Source organism: Octodon degus, unplaced genomic scaffold, assembly GCF_000260255.1.
Source record: "Octodon degus isolate 3935 unplaced genomic scaffold, OctDeg1.0 scaffold00051, whole genome shotgun sequence".
NCBI classification, from domain to species: Eukaryota; Metazoa; Chordata; class Mammalia; order Rodentia; family Octodontidae; genus Octodon; species Octodon degus.
In genome coordinates, this window is record NW_004524627.1 from 11,251,996 (window position 1) to 11,275,781 (window position 23,786).

General features: G+C 33.8%; 1 protein-coding gene across 5 annotated transcripts in view; it reads right to left on the reverse strand.

Moving 5' to 3' along the window:
• Positions 1-23,786, reverse strand: part of Cab39l (calcium binding protein 39 like) — a 156,594-nt gene that overhangs the window by 75,216 nt on the left and 57,592 nt on the right. The window contains exon 1 of one of the 5 annotated variants that reach the window (XM_023717293.1): positions 10,030-10,164. The exons of 3 other annotated variants lie outside the window; for them this stretch is intronic. The gene's annotated coding sequence lies outside the window, so the exon portion shown is untranslated. Of the gene's footprint in view, positions 1-9,767; positions 10,165-23,786 lie in introns of those variants that run through there. One more of the 5 variants, XM_004633094.3, reaches the window with a different exon arrangement.

Sequence of the window (23,786 nt, forward strand, 5' to 3'; positions counted from 1 at the left end):
GAGATGGCTCAGTGGAATAAGTGCTTCCCTGGCAAGCGCAAGGGCCTGAGTTCAATCCCTGGTTCCGCAAAAAAAAAAAAAAAAAAAAAAAAAAAGAAAGAAAAGAAAAAGAAACAAAGAAAGAAAAAGAAAAACTGAGAACAATCTAAATTTGTGAAAGAGAATAATTAAATTGTGACATACATTCACTTAATACAGTACTAGTATATATTACAGAGTTTTTAGATTTTAAACAATTTTTTATATGTTGATACTTGTGAAATTTAGCCATGTCTTACAAGCCGATGGTCTCTTATACTAACTGGTAGTGTTAACCTCTTTCTGGATGGAACATAAAGTAGGCATGTCCCTTATGATCAGTGGCTCCTTACATTTGATATGACACAGTTTACGGCTATGAAAGTGTTTCCAAAGAATGTGAAACAGCATGGAAATGTCAATACTAGAAATAGTTAGAAATACTAGAAATATAAGTGGATAAAAATTGTATCATATATTATAGGGGATAATTACAACTAAGTCAAGTAAATGGAAACACAAACAGGAAGCCTCCATGTAGAAAAAATAATTTTAAAATAATTTTAAATTTTAAAAATAATTTTAATGGTGATTGCCTCTGGGTAGTATAGTCTGCCATGAATGCTTAATTCTCTTCTTCTTTCAAATGCTCTGTTTCCAAACTGTATAACAGACCATGCAAATGCTTTTACAAGGGAAACACCTTCTCTCAAATGACATTTTAAATGGACAAACAACTATTTTTTAAAAGTTTAAACTGTGGACTATATCTGATCATCAGGTCTTTTCAAAGCATTAGTCATATATGATTTCTTTGGCTATGAAGTTTCACGAGGAGTAGTACTTGGCTTAGATTCTGGACAGAAAGCCAAAAAAGATCATTTAGCTCTCCTCTTAGGGAATTCAGGCTCTGGAGACTATAGCAGACTTTGGCAGCGTTCCTGTTCCTAATACACAGTAAGACTTCACATTCTTAACTGTGGGCAGGAAATGTTGAAGATGGCCTAGAGTCCAGTCACTCAAGTGAGTAATTTAAACAGAGTGTGGAAAGGGGGTACCCAGGGAAAGGTCATAGGGCATTAAATGACCTTGATGTTTTATCTGCAATATTTCAATGTGGAATAAATGTCTATCTCTAGGTGGCTAAGAAGTATTTCAGAAATCTCAACATTTCCATAGGTAAACTATTAAAAAAAAAACTTGTGTAAACTCAAACTGCTAGCTTACTGCAAGAAAATCAATTCAAAAATGAACCTAAATTTCCTTCACGTAAGTTTATTTCAAAATCAAGAATGAGTAGGAGAGGAAATTTTCTAAAATTATAACTTACAGTTTGTTAATTTAAACTTAAGATACATGAATCTTCTCTTAGACAAAAATTACAACAAAAAATTAAAATAAACCTAACACTACATTATGAAAAAATTAGAAAGGTTTCAAGATTAACATTCTTTTATCTGTATTTCAAATAGTACTCATAAAAATAAAGGCAATAAAATGCATCAATGACAAATAACTGAGCTTCTAAGATTCATTTTTAAAATCTTGGTGGGGTACAGGTTACATAAATATACATATCTGTCAACACCAATTGTTCTCTTAAAATGGACGCATTTGATCATATGTAAGTTTTAAAATAAAAATGTACCCAAAACATTCTGCTGTATTTGCTTCATCCAAGAAGACTCTTAAACCAAAATCTTGCCCTCACAAAGATAATATGTTACAAAGTATATTATACTTAATAAGTTATGATACCACACTATAAAACATACCATATATTTCAAAATATCTCTCAATCAGAATTTTCTTCCAATTTTTCCATTTTGAAATATTACTCCTAGGTGAAACTGGATGCCACAACTGAATTCTGTGCTTGAACTCCTACATACCTAAGTGAACTACAGCAGACATAGACAAGAAAGTATTCTTTCCCTAACAACTCTTTTTCTCAGTTCAAAATGACTAAGAATGACTTTGCTTTTATGTTTTATTTTGTTAGCAGAGTTTGAGGGAGTTTTCTAAAAATGGACAATTTATACAGAAATGGAAAATCTGTGAGAAGCTTTTTATGTGTGCTTATTCATCTGGAAGTCTTGGCCAGACTTACATCAGAATAAAACTCTTTTCATAAGAGAGATCCATGTTCCTTAATCATTACTGTTTAATTCTAATACACAGTAACACAAAAATTAATTTTAAAATAGAATTAATGTATGAAGTTAGGTATGAAAAAAACAACAACAAAAAAAGAAGTTAAGTATTCATCTACTGATATGTGGTTATCCAAGGGCCTTATTACTGTTTCAGAAAAACTAGTTACTTCATCAATTAGGTTCATTCATTAATAACTTCACTCATTAGGTAATGTTTTTGTTTATGCTTCCAGTCACTTGTTAGAGCTAAAACTTTCTACATTTATTAACTATTAATAATTACTAATAAATGTAATTATAATAATTTCACAACTTCATTTTATGGCAGAGATCTGAAGCTAGATCAGTATTCTCAAAAATTACTAACTTTATCAAAGCATCAGATTTCACTGAAACACTCAAATGGTTATTCTTTGCAATAGAATTATCGAAAGACACACATAATTCAGTATCTTAGTCTTTCCTATAAGCACATATATAGTATATATACAATTAAAATAAATTAAATTGTTAAAGGTTTATAAGTATACTCTGAAATATAACTATTTCATAGCTTCTATAATCCCCTATGACTACCAATGGTCAATCAATAAAAACGTTAACATGGGCTAGTAGAGATGAGTGTAATTTAGCTGAAGTTATTTCTTTTTTTTTTTTCTTTTTGAGCGGAACCAGGGATTGAACTCAGGTCCTTGTGTTTGCCAGGGAAGTGCTTATTCTACTGAGCTATCTCCCTGGCCTCTGAATTTATTTCTTATAGTTGAATCAGTTTTTCTGGATGGAAAAATAATACAGTCCTCTTCTTGGAAGAGACTTAGTGAGTTTCTGCTAGAATTGTAAGACATGGGACTTACAAAATTGGAAAGTATATTATTCATTTATAGGTAGTAAAGACTTCAGTTTAAGCCGATTTCTTTAAATATCAATAGTATAGTAAGTATGACCATGACCAAAAGACATCTTAATGTATTTTGGTAGATTTTTTTCCCATTGTTAATGGAATAACAGCTAAGTATTATCTTTAAGCCACAATAATACACAAATACATGTACACAATAGGAAATTGTTGAAATACATGTGAATTCATTCATAAAATATTTTTAAGAAACTATTACATGTCATTTAGGTCTACTTAGACTCACTACTTTCTTTTAAGTACAATTTAGAATACAATGAAGAAAGTGCTTCTTCATTAAACAGAAAAGTTGTCCTGCCATTAAAAATAATCAGAGATAAATATAACTTGAATGTCTTATGTTGTTTCCTTTATTATATAAGTTAATTTCATTGCTACTTTTTTAATGTATGCGTATAGGGTCTCACTACGCAGGTCAGACTCGAAGTGATCCTCCTGTTTTCAGCCTCAGGGATTATAGCACGTGCCTGGACTTGGTCACTGGCTCAGTGTGTCCTGGAGAAGGGCTGATGTGGCATGTGGTACCAAGGTTCAAATCCCAGTCCCTGCAGTTTCCTAAGCAGGCACTTAGTCTGCTGAGTTATATTGCTGGCCCTGAATTACTAACTTTAAAGTTTTATATATAGTTTAAAGAAACTGCCAAAGCCAACATAAATAAAATTAAATCAAAAAGAACTTAATCTGAGTTTTTCAAACAGGTAACATTTCTTCATACTGGTCCTAATAAGCATAGGCAAATAGATACTACTTTTGGGTTTGTATTGATACTGACTTTGATATCTCTCATGTACTCAAGACACACAGGTTGGATTCCAGCCAGCACGCAGGCCCGGCATGTGAGTGGGATGCCTGGGTCTGCCAGATTCTCACACAAGCAAGCACCCAGGTCTGGTGTGTGAGTGGAATTTCCCCTATCAGTCAGGCCCAGTGTGGAAACCTGAAGCAGAACTCTCTGCAGAGCTAGAGGCAAGAACCACCCAGCTGATCCAGGAGCAGAACATCTTGCCAGAGTGGCACAGTGGGTTCCCTTCCATGGCTGCAGCAGGAAGAAGTGGAGCACAGCAGCTAGACCCAAGCCACACCCACCTGGACAAGTTTGAACTTGGTAGATCCGGACCTCATGCTAAGGTAATAATTCTACCAAAGCTCTACACCAAAGTCAGAAGACAGTGCTATACAAATTGACAAAGAGAAGGAGAAAAATGCATTCTCAGGCTCTGAGCCCATCCAGAACAAATGCAGGAGACAACAGCATAGAAGAAATTGGAAATCACACACCTGAAACCTCTGAAATAACAGCATCTGAAGTAAAGAAGCAACTATGGAAAGGTATAGAGGAAATCAGATGAGAAATAATTTCTGAAGTAAAAAAAAGAAATGGCAACTTTAATGAAAGAAGTAGTAAGTGCTTCTAAAGAAGACACTGATAAAAAAGAGGAGAATATGTAAATGATGGAAATCTTGAATGAGCAATGTAGGAAAGAAATAGAACACATGAAGTAGATTCAAAGTGCTATATAGGAAATTAAAACCTCAATTACAAGCTGGCAAAATCATTTGAATGAAAGTGAAGATAGACTTCCAGACCTTAAAAATATCATTGCAGCTAGTGAAAATGTAAGAAAAAAATCCCTTAAAAACAACTAGGATGCAGGAACAATACAATATCTGCAAGATGATGCAAAGATGAACCTAAGACTAATAGGCATCAATGAGAAAGGAGTCAATACAAATGATATAAAAAGAATATGGACAGAAGTAATAGCAGAAAACTTCCCAAATATGGGGAAAAAATATAAAATTCAGGTAACCAAAGCATATGGAATTCCAAATAACATCAACCCAATTAAAACCACACCCAGACATGATAATCAAGATCCCAGAAATTCAGCACAGGAACAGTATACTAAAAGCCACTAGAGAAAAGAAACAGATCACATCGAAAGGAAAGCCCATCAGAATAATGACAGATTTCTCTTTACAAACCATCAAGTCAAGAGAGCATGGAGCAAAGTACTTCAAGTCTTGCAAGAAAACAAATTCCATAAAGAGCATTGTAGCAGGACTGTCCTGTGACATTATTTTTCCTGCCTCTTGTTTTCATTTATGGCTCCCTTTAAAAAAAACAAACAAACAAAAAAAACCAAACATTTACTTGAGAGACAGTATGGCAGTAATTGGTATGTCATTACAAGTGGTACATATTTAGAAGACCAGAATGCCAGGCATTTACAAACAAAAAAGTGGGATAGAAATGAACGACCCTTTTGTATCTGTATACTCAAAATAGGATAGATATACAGCTCCACTCTCTTAATTCAATAAATAGAGAGGTTTGTGACAACAAAGCCAACAAAGCCAAGAATTTTGTGACAACAAAGCCAACCCTACACAGACTACTAAAAGATATTCCAGAGAGGGATCAAAATGACCACAACTCCATGAATGAGAATGGAAAGAACCCACCAAATAGGGCAAATAATTAAACACAGGAGAAAAAGAGGTATACAAAAGCAGTCTTTCAATTATTCTTTTGTATATAGCAGCAAAATATTTCTATCAGCATACTCTACAAATGGACTTCTCCTGCACCCTATGGCTCATAATTCTGTTGGGTCTACATGGTGGATATCAATGAAATAGCAGTAGCTCAGTCCCACAAGTGACACCTGGCCACCAGTAAGCGTCATGGACACTGCCCACATCCAGCACATACTAGAAATTTGTGCGATATCTATACCCAAAATGTTAGAAGTGCTGGTCATATATTTGCCTTTCCAGTATTTTTGTTATGTTTTATTCTTAGTAATTCTTTACTATCGTGAAATTTTTTCTTAGTTGATATTTTTGTATATATTAACCTAGTCAAATATTGTGTGAGTACTCTGAATTGATCACAGATTCATAAATATGATACACTATATTCTGGCCTCATAGTTGGATTCACAATTTATTTTTTGAATATTGTTTTGAAATATTTAATGTAATTTTGAATTAATATTTAATTTTCTGAATATTGCTTGATCTTAATTTTTGTTTTATGATTTATACTGTTTCTTTGACTTAAAATATACTTATAAAACATAGTATATTTTTTCCTAGTATTAGACACTAAAAAGTGTAATTCTATTTTCCATTAACTTTATATTAGTTCTTCCTTGTCTTTTACACACACACACACACACACACACACACACACACACACACACAAAATGAAAAAATATGTATATAACATGACATAAGATTTATACTGTTTTGTAGAAATCTTCAATGACTTTTTAAATAGGTTCACCTAATATAGCTATATTTTACATAGTACTGCATTAACTATCATTTTGAGAGCTCTTTATTCTTTATCCAGGACCATACAGCAACTTCCCTTGCCTTTTGGATTATGCTCTTTGTTAATTTCTATATGCTATGTCTGGAGGTACTGGAATATTTTGAGTTTGTATAACTGGAAAATATTTTACTTTTAATTTTCAAAGGTATGTTTGCTAAGTACAGAATTCAATGAGGACAGATCTTTTTTTTTGTTTCAGTTCTTTGAAGAAATAAGTCTAGTTTCTTACCCACTTGCTCTTTTATTTTTTTCTAATGTGGAATAAGATGCCATTTAATTTTGTTCTTTCATAGCAATTTTTTTCTATGTATATGCTTTAATGATTTTTTCTTTACAATTAATTTTGGACAATTTCATTTTTGTGTATCTTGGCATGATTCTATTCATATTTCTTGTGCAAAAGGTTCATTTTTCTTGGAAATGTGGTGCTATAATTTTAACTAAATTCAGAAATTTTAACTGTTTAAATATTTATTGCCTATCCCCTTCTACTTTGAGAATTCTAATTATATGTATATAAGTTTCTTGACTTTGGCACGGAGAGAACTACTATATGACTGATCTGTAAATTCTTTCTTTTTCTTGTTTAGTTTAGACAATTTTATTGTTATAGGCATTTAAGTTTGTAAATAATTTTTCACAATGTGCAATCTATTATTTATCTCATGTTATGTATTCATAACATGAATATTTTTCTAAAATTCATTCTGTGTACACCTTATATCTTTCACATTTCAATATCTGTCTACAATTTTTAATTTGCTATATAAATACTATTGATTTTCAATAAAGTTAATAATGAGTACAAGAAAAATCATGTCTAGGTTGTCAACTATTTCAACACCATCTCTACTCAGTCAGGATTGCCACCAAGTTATACCATGGTATTTTGGCTTTTTTCTCTCTTAAATTAGGCCTATCTGCCCACTTTTGCTTTGTTCCTATCTCCAATTCAATCAGTTCCTGTTAAGTCGGATCTTTCTCATAGTAAGAAATATATGCCCTAAAATCTCTGAACCTTTTTTGTTTCTTGAATACCTTGGGAAAATTACTTCATTCTATTTCTGTAAACTGAGGAAACAGTTAAATCCTTCTGTAACAACTATTTCAGGTGCCCATAATGTGCTATTCACTGGACCAGATCTCAGGAATTGTTAAACATAAAATCAGTCGTTGTTGTATATTCCTGTAATAAGGAAAATCACTAATTTCATTATTAGATGAGATTTCTAAACAGTGCAATCAACCATAGAAACTTATGAAAGCACCTAAAAGCCTGTGTTAAAGGCATCTTTACAAATACCACTTATTAACTTGATTTTCATCAAGCATTAATATTTAGGATGAATAAAAATATCTTCTTTAACACAATTGCTTTATATTTAGTTTCACACTAAAATTGATTTTCTATTATCCTCAAGGTGACAATAGGTTTTCAGTGTGTAAAATATATTATTAAGCTATAGTAAAAACCCAGATGTCACTTGATAAATTGATTTCCAAGGCAAATGGATTCTAAAGTTTCAACAACCTACTGAAATAAACTTATAATACACAAAGCACTTGTAAATTGGGATGACTTAGTCCTTGTTTCTATATTTACATTCCTGTAGGTTTAAGATATGGTACCATCACTAAGATAACACTAGCAAATGACTAGCTTAAAAAAAATCTGAAGATTATCAAGTTGAATGCAAACATTTCATCCATTTAAAGACTGAGTGTGGGAATTTATGTGAAGAATTAGAAGTTGGTTGGTGATATTATCTCTATTATGTTTATTTTGGACTTTAAGTGTAAGGTACTGGTCCAGAAAAAGACTTCCACAAACCAGCAGAGCTGCTTCTAATACATGGGTCAATAGGAAAAAAAAAACACAAATGTGACTACAAAACAGAACCTGTTCTACAGGCTTCTGTACACATAGAGGAAATATTTAAAAAAGCATAGCCATTTTCTATCTATGGTACCAAACCTTTTCCTGTGTTTATTGATGCTGCAAAAATTTGCATTTTACCTAATTTGCTTGGCCCTGAAGACTCATTTGAAATCAGTGACTAAGGATATGTTGCTTGAAACTAATACAGAGTTGGGGCTGGAGAGATGGCTCAGTGGTCTAAAGCACCTACTTAGAACAAGCTTGGCAAGGCATCAGGGACCGCGGTTCAATCCCCCAGCACCACATGCCAGCCAGCCCCGCCCCCTGGTGGGCTGAGCTGGCCACACACACACACACCACTCTCTCTCTCTCTCTCTCTCTCTCTCTCTCTCTCTCTCTCTCTCTAATAAATAAAAATAAAAAAAAAATTAAAAAAAAAAAAAGAAACTAATACAGAGTATATTGGAAACTTTGCTCAAAATGGTACATCTTTACTCAGTGTGTTCATCTAACAGTTAACAATACACATTTCTGTCTTTCTACAGAAAAAGTCATGGTATACTTTCTGTTCATGCCTTTAAACATTTAGTATGTGTATCTATCATATAATCTCCTATGTAAAGATCATATAAATAGAAGTACTAGAATATAATTAGACACTTAAAGAAATTATTTTTCTTTTCTCTGCTCTTGTACACACACATACCTATACACACACAGAACCCTACGTGGTTATAATAGTTCTTCAATAGAACAGCATGATTATATGAAAACTTAGTATCAACACTAAGAACAAAATAATTGCTTCATTTCTTCACTGAGAAACCTGTTGACATTCATTTTATATCAAATGATAAATTTTATAGACAAATTATCTAATTTTTATTTTCCTTTTAGAACTTTGGAAAAATCAGGATTTACTTAATGGATATCAAAGTAGCTGTTAACATTTAAATCTTCATCTTTTTTATTAACAGTATCAATATTTTAACATCAATATTTTAATTTGAATTATGAGAAAATGATGTAATTTAAATGATTTATAAAGTTAAGCATCACAATCTTAACTTTAAATTTACAGACAGTGTATAGAAAAGGATAATTTCTGAATTTCATGCAGTTGAAAGAGAAGCCTGAAAAATAGTATACTGCCGCTATTTTATTTTTGGAAACTATGTAAATAAAAACCCACTTCCAAAATAAGATATTCCATGGACACAGAATAGTTGGTAATCATTCAAGTGCCTTAGGCAACAGAGAAGTATTGTTTTGTAGTTGTTGTTCTTTCAAGCCTCTCCTAGTAACAGCAGTTCATCATGTATAAAGGAACAAGGTAGCAGCTTAATTTTAACTATATTAGTAATAACTGTAGGACCTCAAAAAACCCCTCAAGTGTACCATATTAATTCCTTTTCCATAATCTAAATTGGTATAGATAATTTATTTGATACTCACCAAATGGTAAGAAACACCCAGGCTTGTCTAAGCAATAAAACGCAGATACATGGTGAGGTGCTGAAGACAGCTCTTTCTTGGGCTCAGAGCACTTTAGAGCAAGTAGTCTTTATCTTCCATTTAATATAGAAAGCCTCCTGTTACCAAAGCGTGGCAGAGAAAAGACTTTGCACAATTCTGTCTCCACTTTCTGTGTCTCTCTTTGAAGAGTAACAGTTACGACCGGAAAACGTTAGTAGAAAATGATCACTTGAACACTCACACAGAGCAGCTGTAAATTTCCACTCTGCTTGTTCTCAGATTCCAAGCCTTGCTTGTCTCTTAATCTGTCACAGGCAGTTCTGTTTCTGGTCAAACCAGCTTGCTTATTCTTCTCCTCTCCCTGACACGTGCTTTTAAACACACACCCCACAGTCATGGCTCCCTCTTTTCCTCCCTCCCTCTCCAGTGTGTAATGTCACAAGAATGTGTATAAGGCAATTAAGCTGTGGCAAAATTAATTCTTGAGTGAAAAACAAAATAGCCTAGGGATAAACAAACATTTTCAACACCTTTTCTCCCTTAAATTTTAACTTAATAATGCATAGAGCTCTGTCAACTGATTAAACTGGCTTCACCATCTTTGCTTAACATGTAAATAAAAATTTCCAACAAAGGCATGTGGATAGTAACAGATTCATTGGCTAATGTGTTAGCTCCTCAGGGAAGATACTTTTCCCAATCATAATAAAGTGGTGCAAGTAAATATGTAAGTACCAAGAACTCATTCTTGAGATAAACAAGGAAGATTTGGATTAGACTGTTTATAATTTAGTCAGGCATGGGGACCCATGCCGGTAATCCTAGCATTTAGGAGGCTGAGGCAGGAGGATCAGAGGGACTTTGATGCTAACCTGAGCTACAAAATAAGCTCAAGGTCAGCCTGAAGTGCATATTAAGACTATGCCCCAAAATGAGCAAAAAAAAAAAAAAAAAAAAGTTCTTATAATTTAAATAGTATAATTTTATGAAAAGTGAGTGAAGTTTTAATATGGTATGTTTTGAAACCTAGACCAATAGTTATAGTTATAGAGGGAAAATTATAAAGAAAATACTGGGGCCAGGAAGATAGCTCAGTAGAACAAGCGCTTGTCTGGCAAGTGACTTCGTTCTGCCCAAAAAACAAAAACAAAAGAACCCCCAAAACAAACAAACAAACAAACAAACAAAAAACCCCAGAAAATACTGACATAAAAAGTTGTATAGTTTAATCATTTATTATTACATATAATTACTTCATTTGGAAAGAAAGTTTTTCTTCTTATATGCATTACTAGTCAGGATATATTATATTTCTTTACCAAGAATTATAGACATAAAGGGTACCAAAAATGGTTTTAAAATTATATGCCTATAATTATAGAATAAAATATCTTAAGATTATGGATCTTCCTTTGAGGCTTTGAGACAAGGAATTAGGTGGAAAGCTCAATGGAATGGTAGATGATGGGACAGAAACATTTGTACCATTCCTTAGAATTAGAAGGCAATGTGCACAGCTTGGAAAACCTGCTGGCTTTGTACAGAAACTAATCAGAATTGATGTAGAATGCTACTTCAGTCCCTTTGGCCAAAGACTGTCCAGTTTTCTGTCTCCCATTATTGTTTTCCAGTTGAAAGTTTTAGGCCTTTCTTCCGATAAATCTCCTAATCACAGAGCTAACAGAAATAGTTGTTACATCTATTATTCAGTAATATATTATTATTATTGGTCAAACTAAAATATCACTAAGAACATGAACTTAAGTGAGGTGAAAAATAAATGTCTATAAATAGTTGTTTATAAAGGTTAAGAAAATAAGCAAATAAAATTTGGCTTTAAAATACAAATTTCAGGCCACCAAAATAGCTCAGCTGACTAAGCACCTGCTTGGGCAAACACAGGGACCATGGTTCGATCTCTGGCACCACATACTATGCAGGTCCCACCCCTGGGTACACTGAGCCAGTCACCTAGAGCGGGTGTGGTAGTGCATGCCTGTAATCCCAGCATTGGGGTGGATGAAAACAGGAGGACCACTATGAGTCCAAGCTGCATAGTGAGACCCTGTACCAAATACATCTTATTTATGCATTTTTTTCTGTGGTCAGCTCAGCCTGCCCTGGGGGCAGGGCTGGCACAGCATGTGGTGCTAGAGATTGAACTTCGGTCCCTGCACTTGCGTAAGCTTGCATAAACAGGCGCTTTAGTCCGCTGAACTATCTCACTGCATCTATCTATCTATCTATCTATCTATCTATCTATCTATCAATCATCTATCAATATATATATTCTTGGATGGGGGAGATAGCTCTGTGATCTAAGCATCTAAGCACCTCCCTAGCAAGCCCAAGGACTGGGGTTTGATCCCTGATATTGCATGCGTGCAAGCCCCTTGTGGAGCTGACCACTGAAACTGGGCGTGGTGCACATGCTTGTAATCCCAGTGCTGGAAGGCTGAGAGGAGGATCGCTAGGCATCTGAGCTGAGTAGCCAGACCCTGTACCAAATACATAAATATAAATTAATTAATTAATTAATTAAAAATAAAAATATATACATTTCTTAACATGGTTCATTTATAGTTTTAATGCATAAGGACTTAGGGTAAATCCCTAGCATCACACACACAAACACATAAACACACATACACAAACACACAAAGCAGAGTTTTAAATATATTGTAAGGTATCTTAGTTATTCCTCTTTTTTTGGGTAGGGGGCAGAATCAGAAAATTGAACTCAGGCCCTTGTGCTTGCCAGGGAAGCGCTTATTCCACTGAGCCATCTCCCCGGCCCCCTTAGTTATTCCTTAACACTTAAGAAATAAATAGCAGGTTTATAATCTCAGTTACACATGAGGCTGAAGAACGAGGATAGTAAATTCAAGAGTAACCTCAATAGGGGCTGGGGAGATGGCTCAGTGGAATAAGCGCTTCCCTGGCAAGCAAAGGGCCTGAGTTCAATCCCCAGTTCTGCAAAAGAATAACTTCAACAATTGGATGATATTCTGTCTTAAAACACAAAAGTGAGTGGATTAGTCTGTCATTTATTCTTTTAAATAGTAGTTTCATAAAAAATTTAGTTTTATTTCCTATTTTATTTTTTTTTTAATTTTTTTTTTAAATTTTATTTATTTTGTGTGTGTGTGTGTGTGTGTGGCCAGCTCAGTGCACCAGGGGGCGGGGCTGGCTGGCATGTGGTGCTGGGGGATTGAACCGTGGTCCCTTTGCTTTATTAAGCTTGTTCTAAGTAGGTGCTTTAGACCACTGAGCCATCTCACCAGCCCCTTTATTTCCTATTTTAACAAGATGGTAAATCGAGCCTATCCTAAGTCAGTAAGGGATATTCAGTGTCTAGTCCCTTGGATTATATTTCAAAGAGTTCTAGTAGAATCTAAGAAATTCAAAATTTGTAAAAATGGTTATTAGAATAATACTAGTTAAACATTTTTTAAGTTACTTTAAACATGGGAGACTATATAAATCTATAATAGATTCAAAGCTACTAAGTAAAATATATAGGGGCTAGGGATGTAATTCAATGATATAGTATGTTTCTGACCTAGCATCTGCAAAGCCCTGGGGCTTAACCCCCCCCATGTATATATATAATTAATAAGATAACTACATATGATAATGAGAACATTTGATTCCTACTGAACACTATTTTTAAAATTGTACATAAAGTGAAAACCCTGAATAGTTGAGTAACAGACAATGGAATTGAAGTAGTAATGAAGCACCAAGTAAGAAAGGTTAGGTAGATTAACTACTGAATTCTACAAAAACTTCAGGAAAGTTCTAACACCAATACTTCTTGAGCTTTTTAATAAAATTGAATGAGAAGGAATATTCCCAAAGTCATTCCTGAAAGATACCATTACTGATTCCAAAGCCAGACAAGAATCCAACCAAAAGGTGCCAGGGAGATGGCTCAGTAGAATAAGTGCTTGCCTGGCAAGCACAAGGGCCTGAGTTCAATCCCTGGTAAAAAAAAAAAAAAAAAAAAAAAAAGATTCCAACCAAAAAAGAAGAACCACAGGTCTATCTCTTTAATGAATATAGATGCAAAAATCCTCAAAAAGTCACTGGCAAATTGAATACAACAAATCATCAAAAAGATCATATAGTAGGCTGGCCAGATAACTCACTAGACTAAAGTGCCTGCTTAGGCAGGTGCAGGGACCGGGATTTGATTCCATGCTGGCTTAGTCCCCCCAGGGCACGCTGAGAGGCTGAATGAGACTGGGCATGGTGGTGCATACCTATAATCCCTGTGCTTGGGAAGCTGAAAACAGGAAGATCACTATAAGTCCTATCTGTGTAGTGAGACTCTGTAGAGTCTGTACTAAAATACATAAAAAAAAAAAGATCATATACCATGGCCAAGTACACTTCATCCTAGGGATGCAAGGATAGTTCAACATAACACCAAACAATAAATAGAAGCTAGGACAAAAATCACATGGTTATCTCAATAGACATTTAAAAAAACCCTTTGACAAAATCCATTATCTTTTCATGATGAAAACACTCAGGAAAATATAGAAGTGAGACAAGAGATAGGGTATAGCTTAGGCTGACATGGAAGAGATGGGATCCCAGGATCTATGCAGCACTGCCCCTCAGGACCCATAGGTAGAATTTCTTGTGGGTTCCCCTAAGATGTGGACAACATATAAAGATACAATGCCATAAGGAACTCACTATCATGTCTTTTTAATAGTAGCCAACCCTGAGCCTCCAAGATCCAGGATGTACTTTCATTTTTATTTTTCCTACTTGTTCAGCCCAAGTCTACCTGGCAAAGTCAGCTTTTCCCTCACCTCTACTTTTCAAATACTTTTGGAACCATTTTTGACTGACCTTGTTAAATTTGTTGAGGTGAGAAAAACCTGGGATACATTTAATTGTTGAGCTTTTTCTAAAAGGAAGTACCTAATAACAGAAGGACCATATCTCAATCTAATAAAAGACATTTATGACAAACCTACCACCACCATTATATTAAATGAGGGAAACCTGAAAGTTTTCCCTCTAAAATCAGGAACAAGACAAGGATGTCTATTATCACCACTCCTGTTCAATATAGTACTCAAAACATTACCAAGGGAAATTACAAAAAAAGAATGAACGAGGAAAAAACATGAATAAAATGAAAGAGATAGTATAGGAAAAGAAGATGTCAAACTGTCATTATTTTCAGGTGACATGATCCTCTACATATAAGACCCCCTCCTCTTAAAATCCTCTAAAACTCTTACTAGTAAGCAACTTCAGTAATGTTTCAGAATACAAAAATCAACACACAAAAATTAATAGCACTACTGTACACTAACAATGAGCCCACACAGGAGAAATTAGGGGGAAAATATCATTTAAAATAAAACCAAGAAAAGTCAAGTACTTAGGACTTAGCCTAAAGAAGTGAAAGACCTCTACAACAAAAAACTACAACACTCTGAAAAAGGAAGTTGAAAAGGACATCAGAAAATGGAAAGATATCCCTGTTGCTGGACAGACAGAATCAATCTAGTCAAAATAACCATACTTCCAAAATTGACATATAGATTTGACACAATCCCAATCAAAATACAAATGGCACTTTTTATTCTTCATTTTAGGATTGCAGAAAACAATTCTAAAATTCATATGGATCCAGAGGAGACCGAGAATAACAAAAGGAACTGTGGGTATAAAGAACAAAGCAGGAGGCATCACAATCCTAGACTCAGGGGCCAGGGAGATAGCTCAGTAGAATAAGCACTTGCCTGGCAAGCACAAGGGCCTGAGTTCAATTCCTGGTTCTGCCAAAAAACTAAACAAAACAAAAAACCTCACACAATCCTAGACTCAAAGTTATATTACAAGGTTACTGTGATAAAAGCATCATGGTACTGGCACAAAAACAGGCATGAGAATCAAGGAAACAATACAGAATGCAGAAGCAACGTGACCTTTGACAAAGGGCTAACAACATACACTGGAAGAAAAATAGGCTCTTTTAAAATTGGTGTTTACCTATAATATTCAAATAACGGAACTTAACAAAAAAAGGGGATACAAATGAATGTCCATTTTGTATCTGTGTATTCAAAGTGGTTAGGATAGATATATAGTTACATTCTCTTAATGAATAGAGGGATTTGTTCTAATGGTGATTGTAAATAGGATATCATGTCTGCATCTTGTACAGCAATTAACCACTAGGAAGAATGTATGCAATGTGTTAATTATTGAAACTGTCCTACCAATTTGATTTGAATAAATAAATAAATAAATAAATAAAATAAAATTGGTGTTTAGAAGGAGTGGCTATCCACATGCAAAAGATTGAATCTAGACATATATTTCCCACCATGTACTAAACTAAAATAAAAATGGATCAAATACAACCTATGGAATGTGAAACAAATTCCAGCTATTTCTGAGGTCTAATATTTAGAATATATAAAGAACTCAAAAATAAATTGGATAATATGGTATTAATATGCTTCATAGAAGCATCAGTGGCCAATAAATACATGAAGAAATGCTCAGTATTGCAAATCAAAACACTTCTGAGATTCTATCTCACCCCAGAAAGAATGGCCACCTCAAGAAATCAAAAAATAACCAATGCTGGTGAGGTTGCAGGGGGTTGGCGATGAGAGCTTCTCTACTGTCAGTGTAAATGTAAACCAGTACAAACTCTATGAAAATTAGTATGGAGAACCTTCCAAAAGACTAAAAATTGAAATTCCATTTGATCCAGCTAGTCCCCTTCCAGGAATCTTGTGGAAACAATTAAAAGTCATCATAACAGATTGATATGTGTATACCCATGTTAGTAGCAGCATAATATAATAGCTAAATCTTGCAAGTGGTCTATGGTTCCATCAACAGATGAATGGATAAAAACTGTGGTGTATATACACAATAGAGTACTAGTCTGCCATAAAGAATAAACTTTCTTCTGTAGGAAAATGAACGGAACTGGAGACCATAATATTAAGTGAAATAAATCAGACATACAAGCTTGACTATCACATGGTTTCACTTATATGAAAAGCTCAAGTTATAAAGAGCAACATAAAAGATAATATGAAATAGAGATAGAGCCTTCTCAAATCAGAAGGGGATCAAAAGATGGAGGAAGAAAGGAGGAAAAAAGGAATTGGGATGCGTTATGTACATGAACAAACTCCACACAAGGAATGGAAACATTATGTACTACAAACATGTAGTAAATTTTTTAAAGATGCATACAAGGAAGTCATAAACCATGACCTTATTAGGTCACAAAGAAATCTATTTACTATTTCAAAAGAAGAAATGGACTAAGCTTCATTCTCTGACTAAAAGCACAATAAAAATAGAAGTTATTTTAAAAATTTCAATGGATAAGCCAATATTCTTTTAAAAAGTTTACTAATACTTAAAGTTTAAACAAATAAGAACATTCTTCTGGAAATTATTTGGACAGAGAATAATTATACAATTTGGGGGACTTTTAATTCAAGAGATGAAGGAAGAATGGGATGGATTTACTTTTCTGCCTTACATAACTAAATAAGGACAAAATATACAAAACAATACTTTTCAGATACTGTTTGCAAGGCAGCACAGTAATCCCTAAGACAAAAGAAACAAAGTATGATTTAAAAATGCTCCAGGACCAGGAGAGAGACCCAGAGTGACAGTCTCTGTGAGTTAAAGAGACAGAGTTGAGAATTCAGGAAAGCCAGTGGGAAAAGAATTTACAAATCAGTACCACAGAGAAGATAGCTGCAAAACCAGCCCTGGGAATATGAAAAGGGCTCCCCTCAAATCTTCATTGCACTGCCAATCAATATGTCTGTGAGAAAATTCCCTAAGTCCAAGTAAAGAATGGCTGAAAAGAGCAGACAGAAAACTTTCCAGTACTCACACAGGGCTAGGGACAGCTCATGTTTCCAAAAGAATCTTGTAATATACAGGAAATTAGTTGAGTATTCAGAATGTTACTGCCTTCATAGTGGGACCAAATTAGGCCTACAATAAAAATTGTTCCAGTCCCTTCTAATAGAGCTTAGCAACAAGTCTTGAAATGATCAAATCCTTCCCAAATAACTTATTTGTTCCTAGAATAGATTTTAAGAATGTTTATAGGAATCTTAGTAATAAGAGTGCTGACCTCACATGCATGAGGCTCTTTTTTTTGCAAAAAGCAAGACAAGGCAACAAAACCAGAGTGCAAAGATGGAGGAAAACATAATGCATAATTATGGGAAAAAACCTAATTAATAAAAACAGACTCACAAGTTACAAAAATGATAGAATTATTACAAAAAGATATTAAAATGTTTATCATAAGTATAATCCATAGATTAAAGGAAACAAGAAAATTAAGTACATTAAAGTTAAGTATGTTAAGGAGAGATATAGAACTTTTGAAAAAGAGTCAAAATTTTTTTCTAGAAGTTTAAGCTAAACTTCTAAAAGAAAAATTACACTAAACAGGATGAACAGTAAACTGCACTCCAGAAGAAACGTTTAGTAAATCCAAAGACATAACAACAGTTATAAAACTAAAACAGTGAAAGAAAAAAGATTTAAATAAAACAAGGAAAAGAAAAGAATGTTGCACCCTTGAACTACAGGGAAGCTCACGCAGCCTGAAATGTAAATACACTATTTATATCCCAAAAGGAAAGAAGAAGAGGGGACAGAAAAGAATACGTGGGAAAATAATGGTGTTTTGAATTTAATGAAGATTTTAAACTCATAAATTTAAGAGGAAACAAACTGAGTGTGGCAGGACATGCCTAAAATCTCAGCTTTCTGGGAGGCTGAGGTGAGAGGATCACAAGTTCAAGCCCAGCCCAGGCAACTTGGTGACTATAAAAAATGTTAAAAGTGCTGGGAATATAGCCAAGTGCAAAGAAGGCCCTAGGTCCCACCCCAGTACTGAAAAAAAAAGTCTATCATAATGAAATTAAGAACATATGTAAAATACATTGAGAGAAAAGATCTATTACATACAAGGAAATGAAAGCAGATTTCCAAAACAATGCACCTAAACCAGGAAAAATGGTGCATACTGGTAATCCCAACACTTGGGAGGTTGAGGCAGGAGGATTTGCAAATTTGAAGCCACCCTGGGCCACCTAGAGCATTCAAGGCCAGCCAGCGCTGCATAGCAAGATATTATTTAAAAAACAAAAACAAAAAATTTAAATGCACATAAGAAAGCAGCAAAGTGGCATGATTACAATATTGAAAAAAAAGTGTTAATGTATTTTAGAAATTAAGGCATAAAAAAACTAAATTAATTACCAAGAAATCAGAACCAAAAGTGTTAAAGTGGGCTTTAAGCAGAAAAAAATGTTATACTAAATGGAAATTTCCCAGGGGAGTATGTAAAAATGATTCTTCACTTTACTGAAAAAAATCTATTTAGGAGAGAATGTAGTTTTAAAGCAAAATAGTAACAATGTGTTCAGGGATTTATGACACCTGAAGTCAATTATTACAACAGAACAAAGGTAAGGTGGAAAATATGAGAACATGGCTAGAGGTAGACTGTGATCCATGAAATATTCATACTCAAAAACAACAAGCAATCATTTTAAAAAAAATCCAAACAGACACAGCTAATATTCTTATAAGTAACATCAAAGAACGTAATAAAATTGCTCTTACTATTTAATACAAAAGAAGGCTCAAAAGGAAAAAGGAAATGAAGTGCAGAAGGGACAAACAGAGAACAAACAGGAAGATGGTAGAGTCAAGTCCATCTTCATCAATTTCAATATTAAATACAAACATTAAAGGTAAATACTCTAAACACCTGAGCCAAATTGTATCAAAATCAAAAGGGGCTAGAAACCAAGTATATATGTTGCTATAAGAGATTCTCTCTAAGAATGAAGAAAGTTGAAAGTAAAAATATGAAAAAGATACACCATGCTAATATTACTTAAAAGGTAGATGAGGTAACTATATGTGTTATTATAGTAGATCTCAGAGAAAGACTAGTACCAGGGATAAAGAAAATTGATTTCATGATTATAAAGGGACAATTCATCAAGAAGGCATAATCATGCTAAACATTTGTGCACCTAAAATCAGAGCTTCAAAATGCATGAAGAAAAACATGAGAGAAGCTAAAAGGAAAAAAAAATACAAATCCACAGTTAAATAGTGCAAGATATAATTATAATTCTCAATAATTTACAAAAAAGTAGTTTCAAAAATCAGTAAGGATATAAGACTTGAACAGTTCCACAACAATTTTTGGCCAACTGACAGGTACCAAAGAAACCACTCTACAAAATCAAAGTACACTGTCTTAGTTACATTTTTTCACTGCTGAGACAAAATACTCCCAAAGTTAAGGGAGGAAGGGTTTTTTGGCTCACAGTTTGTAGAGTTTTCAGTCTACAACCAGCTGGCTCCAAAGTAGGGTGGCTTGGCAGAGGGGCATCACAGAGCAGAACTGGTTCATAGCAAATAGAAGACAGCAAAAGCAAGCAAACAATGACCACCACTCTTTCTATCACTTATACCTTATCCAGGCTACTTAGCACAAGTAGCACTCATACTCTTAATCCTAACGCCCTTGATCCTATCACGCCATGAATCAATCTCAGTGTCACACACTCTAGATCCTGCCACTGCTAAAAAAATAAAAAATAAAAAAAAATAATAATAATAATCCACCTATGACCTCATAAGGTTTTGGGGGGACAGCTAGACAGAAGCCATAACATACACATTCATTTAAGTCTACATGGTGTGATTGCCAAGACAGATCATATTCTGAGTCTAAAGGAAGCTTGAAAAATTTAGAGTACTTAGCAATGTTCTGTAATCATAGTAACTTAGAAGTCGGTTATAAGACATATCTGGGAAATCTCCTAATATTTTAAAAATAAACAGCACACTACTAAGTCATCCATGTCAACAAAGAAATAAAATAGGAAATTAGAAAGTATTTTGAACTGAACAAAAAGATGACAACAAAATCTGTGGACCACTGATAATAAAATATTTAGAGACATGCTTCATATTACTTACTTATGTTATAAAAAAGGTAAGCCTTTACTGACCTCAGTTTCCATCTGCAGAAACTAGAAAAAAGACAAGTTAAACCCAAAGTAAAAAAGAGCCGAGGAAACAATAAAGAACATAAATTAATAAAGTGAAAAATAATAATCAATTAAACAAAAATAGATTATTTGAAAAAATGAATAAAATTTATAAACAGCATAAATGATACACAGAAAGAAGACACAACCAATATCAGGATGGAAATATTAAACCATAAAAGAGAAAATACAAGTGAATATTTAAACTGGGTGGAGAAGACAAAGTGATTTTTTTCAGACCAGATATAATTAAGAATAACACATTAAATTTGACTCTGACTTTTTCAGAAAACAAGACAACTTCTTATAAAAGTTGAGAATTTTGATTTATGGACTCTTAAACTTTTTACTTATTTATTTTAGGTAGGGTCTAACTATCTAGTTCAGGCTAGTCTTGAACCTACTGGGTAGCCCAGGCTGGCTTCAAACTTTCAATGCTACTCCTGTCTCAGCCTTCCAAGTGCTGGGTTTGGTTTTTTTAAATTTTTTATATTTTATTAGTACTTGTTTGTAATGCATAATGATTATATTCTTTGTGGGGAGTTGGTAAATATACATAAAACATCTTAATTTTTTTTCATTCCCTTTCCCCTCTCCCCTTTATTTCTAGGTCCCCTTACCATTTGCAAAAGATCATTTCCCTATTTCTTATCATCTACATTTTATTTTTCTCTTTATTGATATTTTGTGTTTCTCATGTAAGAGAAAGCATTCAATATTTAAGCCTGTAATTCTGACTTATTTCACTTAACATTATGTTCTCAAGGTGTATCCATTTTCCTACAATTAAGTTTATTCTGCTTTAGAGTGGAGCAGTTAGTACTCTATCTTGTATAAAAGGCACATTTTTCCTTAACTACTCACCTGTTGCTGAATATTATAGGGCACTTCCAAGATTTTGCTATTATGAGTTATGCTGCTATAAATATGTTTCAACTATAATATAGCTTTAACTCTATTGGGAAGATTCCTAGAAGAGGAATAGGTGGAATGGAATTTCTTTTTTTAATTTTTTGAGGAATCTCCACACTGTTTTCACAGTGATTGTACTACATTACATAATCACCAATAATGTAAAAGAGTCCCTTTTTCTGAGCACTGGGATTAGAGGTACATGCCTCTACACTTGAGCTTGAGACTTTTTTGTAGTAGTGCCATTTAACTTGTACCTCTATCCTCTGCATTTCCTATAAACAAGAAGTTAGATCTATAAGTATAATAAAACATAAGACGTAATACAGTTATTTTTAAATTCTGTGATAGGTAAGAACAATGGGTTTGTAGTACAGTTCGATAACAAAATAGAAACTATAAATGTGAAATGTTAGTATATTTACACTATCTCTATAACTTGTATGAAATATATAAAATGAAGTGTAATGCATGAAACCTAGCTGGAATAACCTTGATTTATTGCTGTCTAACACACTGTGTACAGTAAATAAATATTTAATAAATATGCCCTATAACTCTAAAAATAAATAAATAAATAAATTATTATAATAAAAGACAAATTGGAATTAAGCCCCTTTGGAAACTTTCCTGACTTCAAATACATTTATCCCATCATTCTTGCCACTTTGTAAAGCAGTTCTAGAAGTGTTTTTAATAAATATCTTTAGCTGCACTGTCCTAACTATCTTGATTCCTGAAGTTATGTAAAACATTTATCTTTTATGGGTATTCTGACTCTGGGGAAAAGCCAGAAGTTGCACTGTGCCGGATCCAGTGAATAAGGTAGATGAGAACCCTCTGTAACATCTCATTTGACATAAATTGCCACAAAATGTCTGATAAATGTCAGATGCTAAAAAAATAGTGAATATTTAAATTTAAAATGCATTATAAGAAAAGATACATTTCTTCTCAAGATAATCAAAATATTCCCTCCTAAACTGAACATAATCATTCCCTCATTCTTGGCAATGTATCTCTTACTGTACTAAAATTTTAAAATTTAATATTTGCCATATCTTTCAATCACCCCTCACATAAATTAAATGTTTTTGATAAACTCACAATGTTATTAAATTCACATAAGGATATTACTATCAATAGGATAGTAATGTTCCGCTATCCTATTATTAATGAACTATGTTCAATGAGCAAGTTCAATGAGAAGTGTTTTGGTGGAAGAAGTCTTTCTTTGCTTGAATAATTATAGATTTATTCATTTTACATATTAATTACGTTTCAACTGTTTTAAGACATTCTTTTGATGCTGAAATCAGGAATTACTCCATGAATTCCCATTTTCCATTGATCAAAGGTTTTCCCAACAAGGCTTTAAGTCCCCTACATGTACATTTTAACCATGCTTTCAGGTTGCCCATGTGTGGGTCCAAGTGCTAAGACCCTAACACAGAAAACAGCACACAAAGTGACACCTCACATTGGTATCACAACAGCGACTTGGAGAGCAGGAAGCAAGGTGCTTGCCTATAGCAGGAGAGGCAGTGTAAGGTTACGCTCGTAGCAGAGCTTACAAAAGGCTGAGTTGAGACAAGTGCTAAAGGATCAGGGGTGGCACAGTAGAGTTATCTAAAATAACTTCTCAAATTTTCCAAAATTTGGCCAGTGGTAGTCCTGTTAAGGTGGATTCTGCAACCTTTGAAATTCTATTCATATCTGACCTTTCTTTGGTTTCTAGTTCAATAAAATTTTCCTGGTTTACCTTGTGTTTACCCTGTCCCGGATTTGGAATGACCCATTTTTCCAGGGAGCCTTAGTTCTTTTTTGAAAGCAGTAAAATAGTTTTTAGGAAAAAAAAGGGATATCAGCAGTCCTCACTGCTACTGGGATATCAGTGGTTCTTCTACTTTTCAATGGTTAAAGTGAGGACATACATTTTAATTTTTTATTATTATTTGATTGATTTGGTACAGGG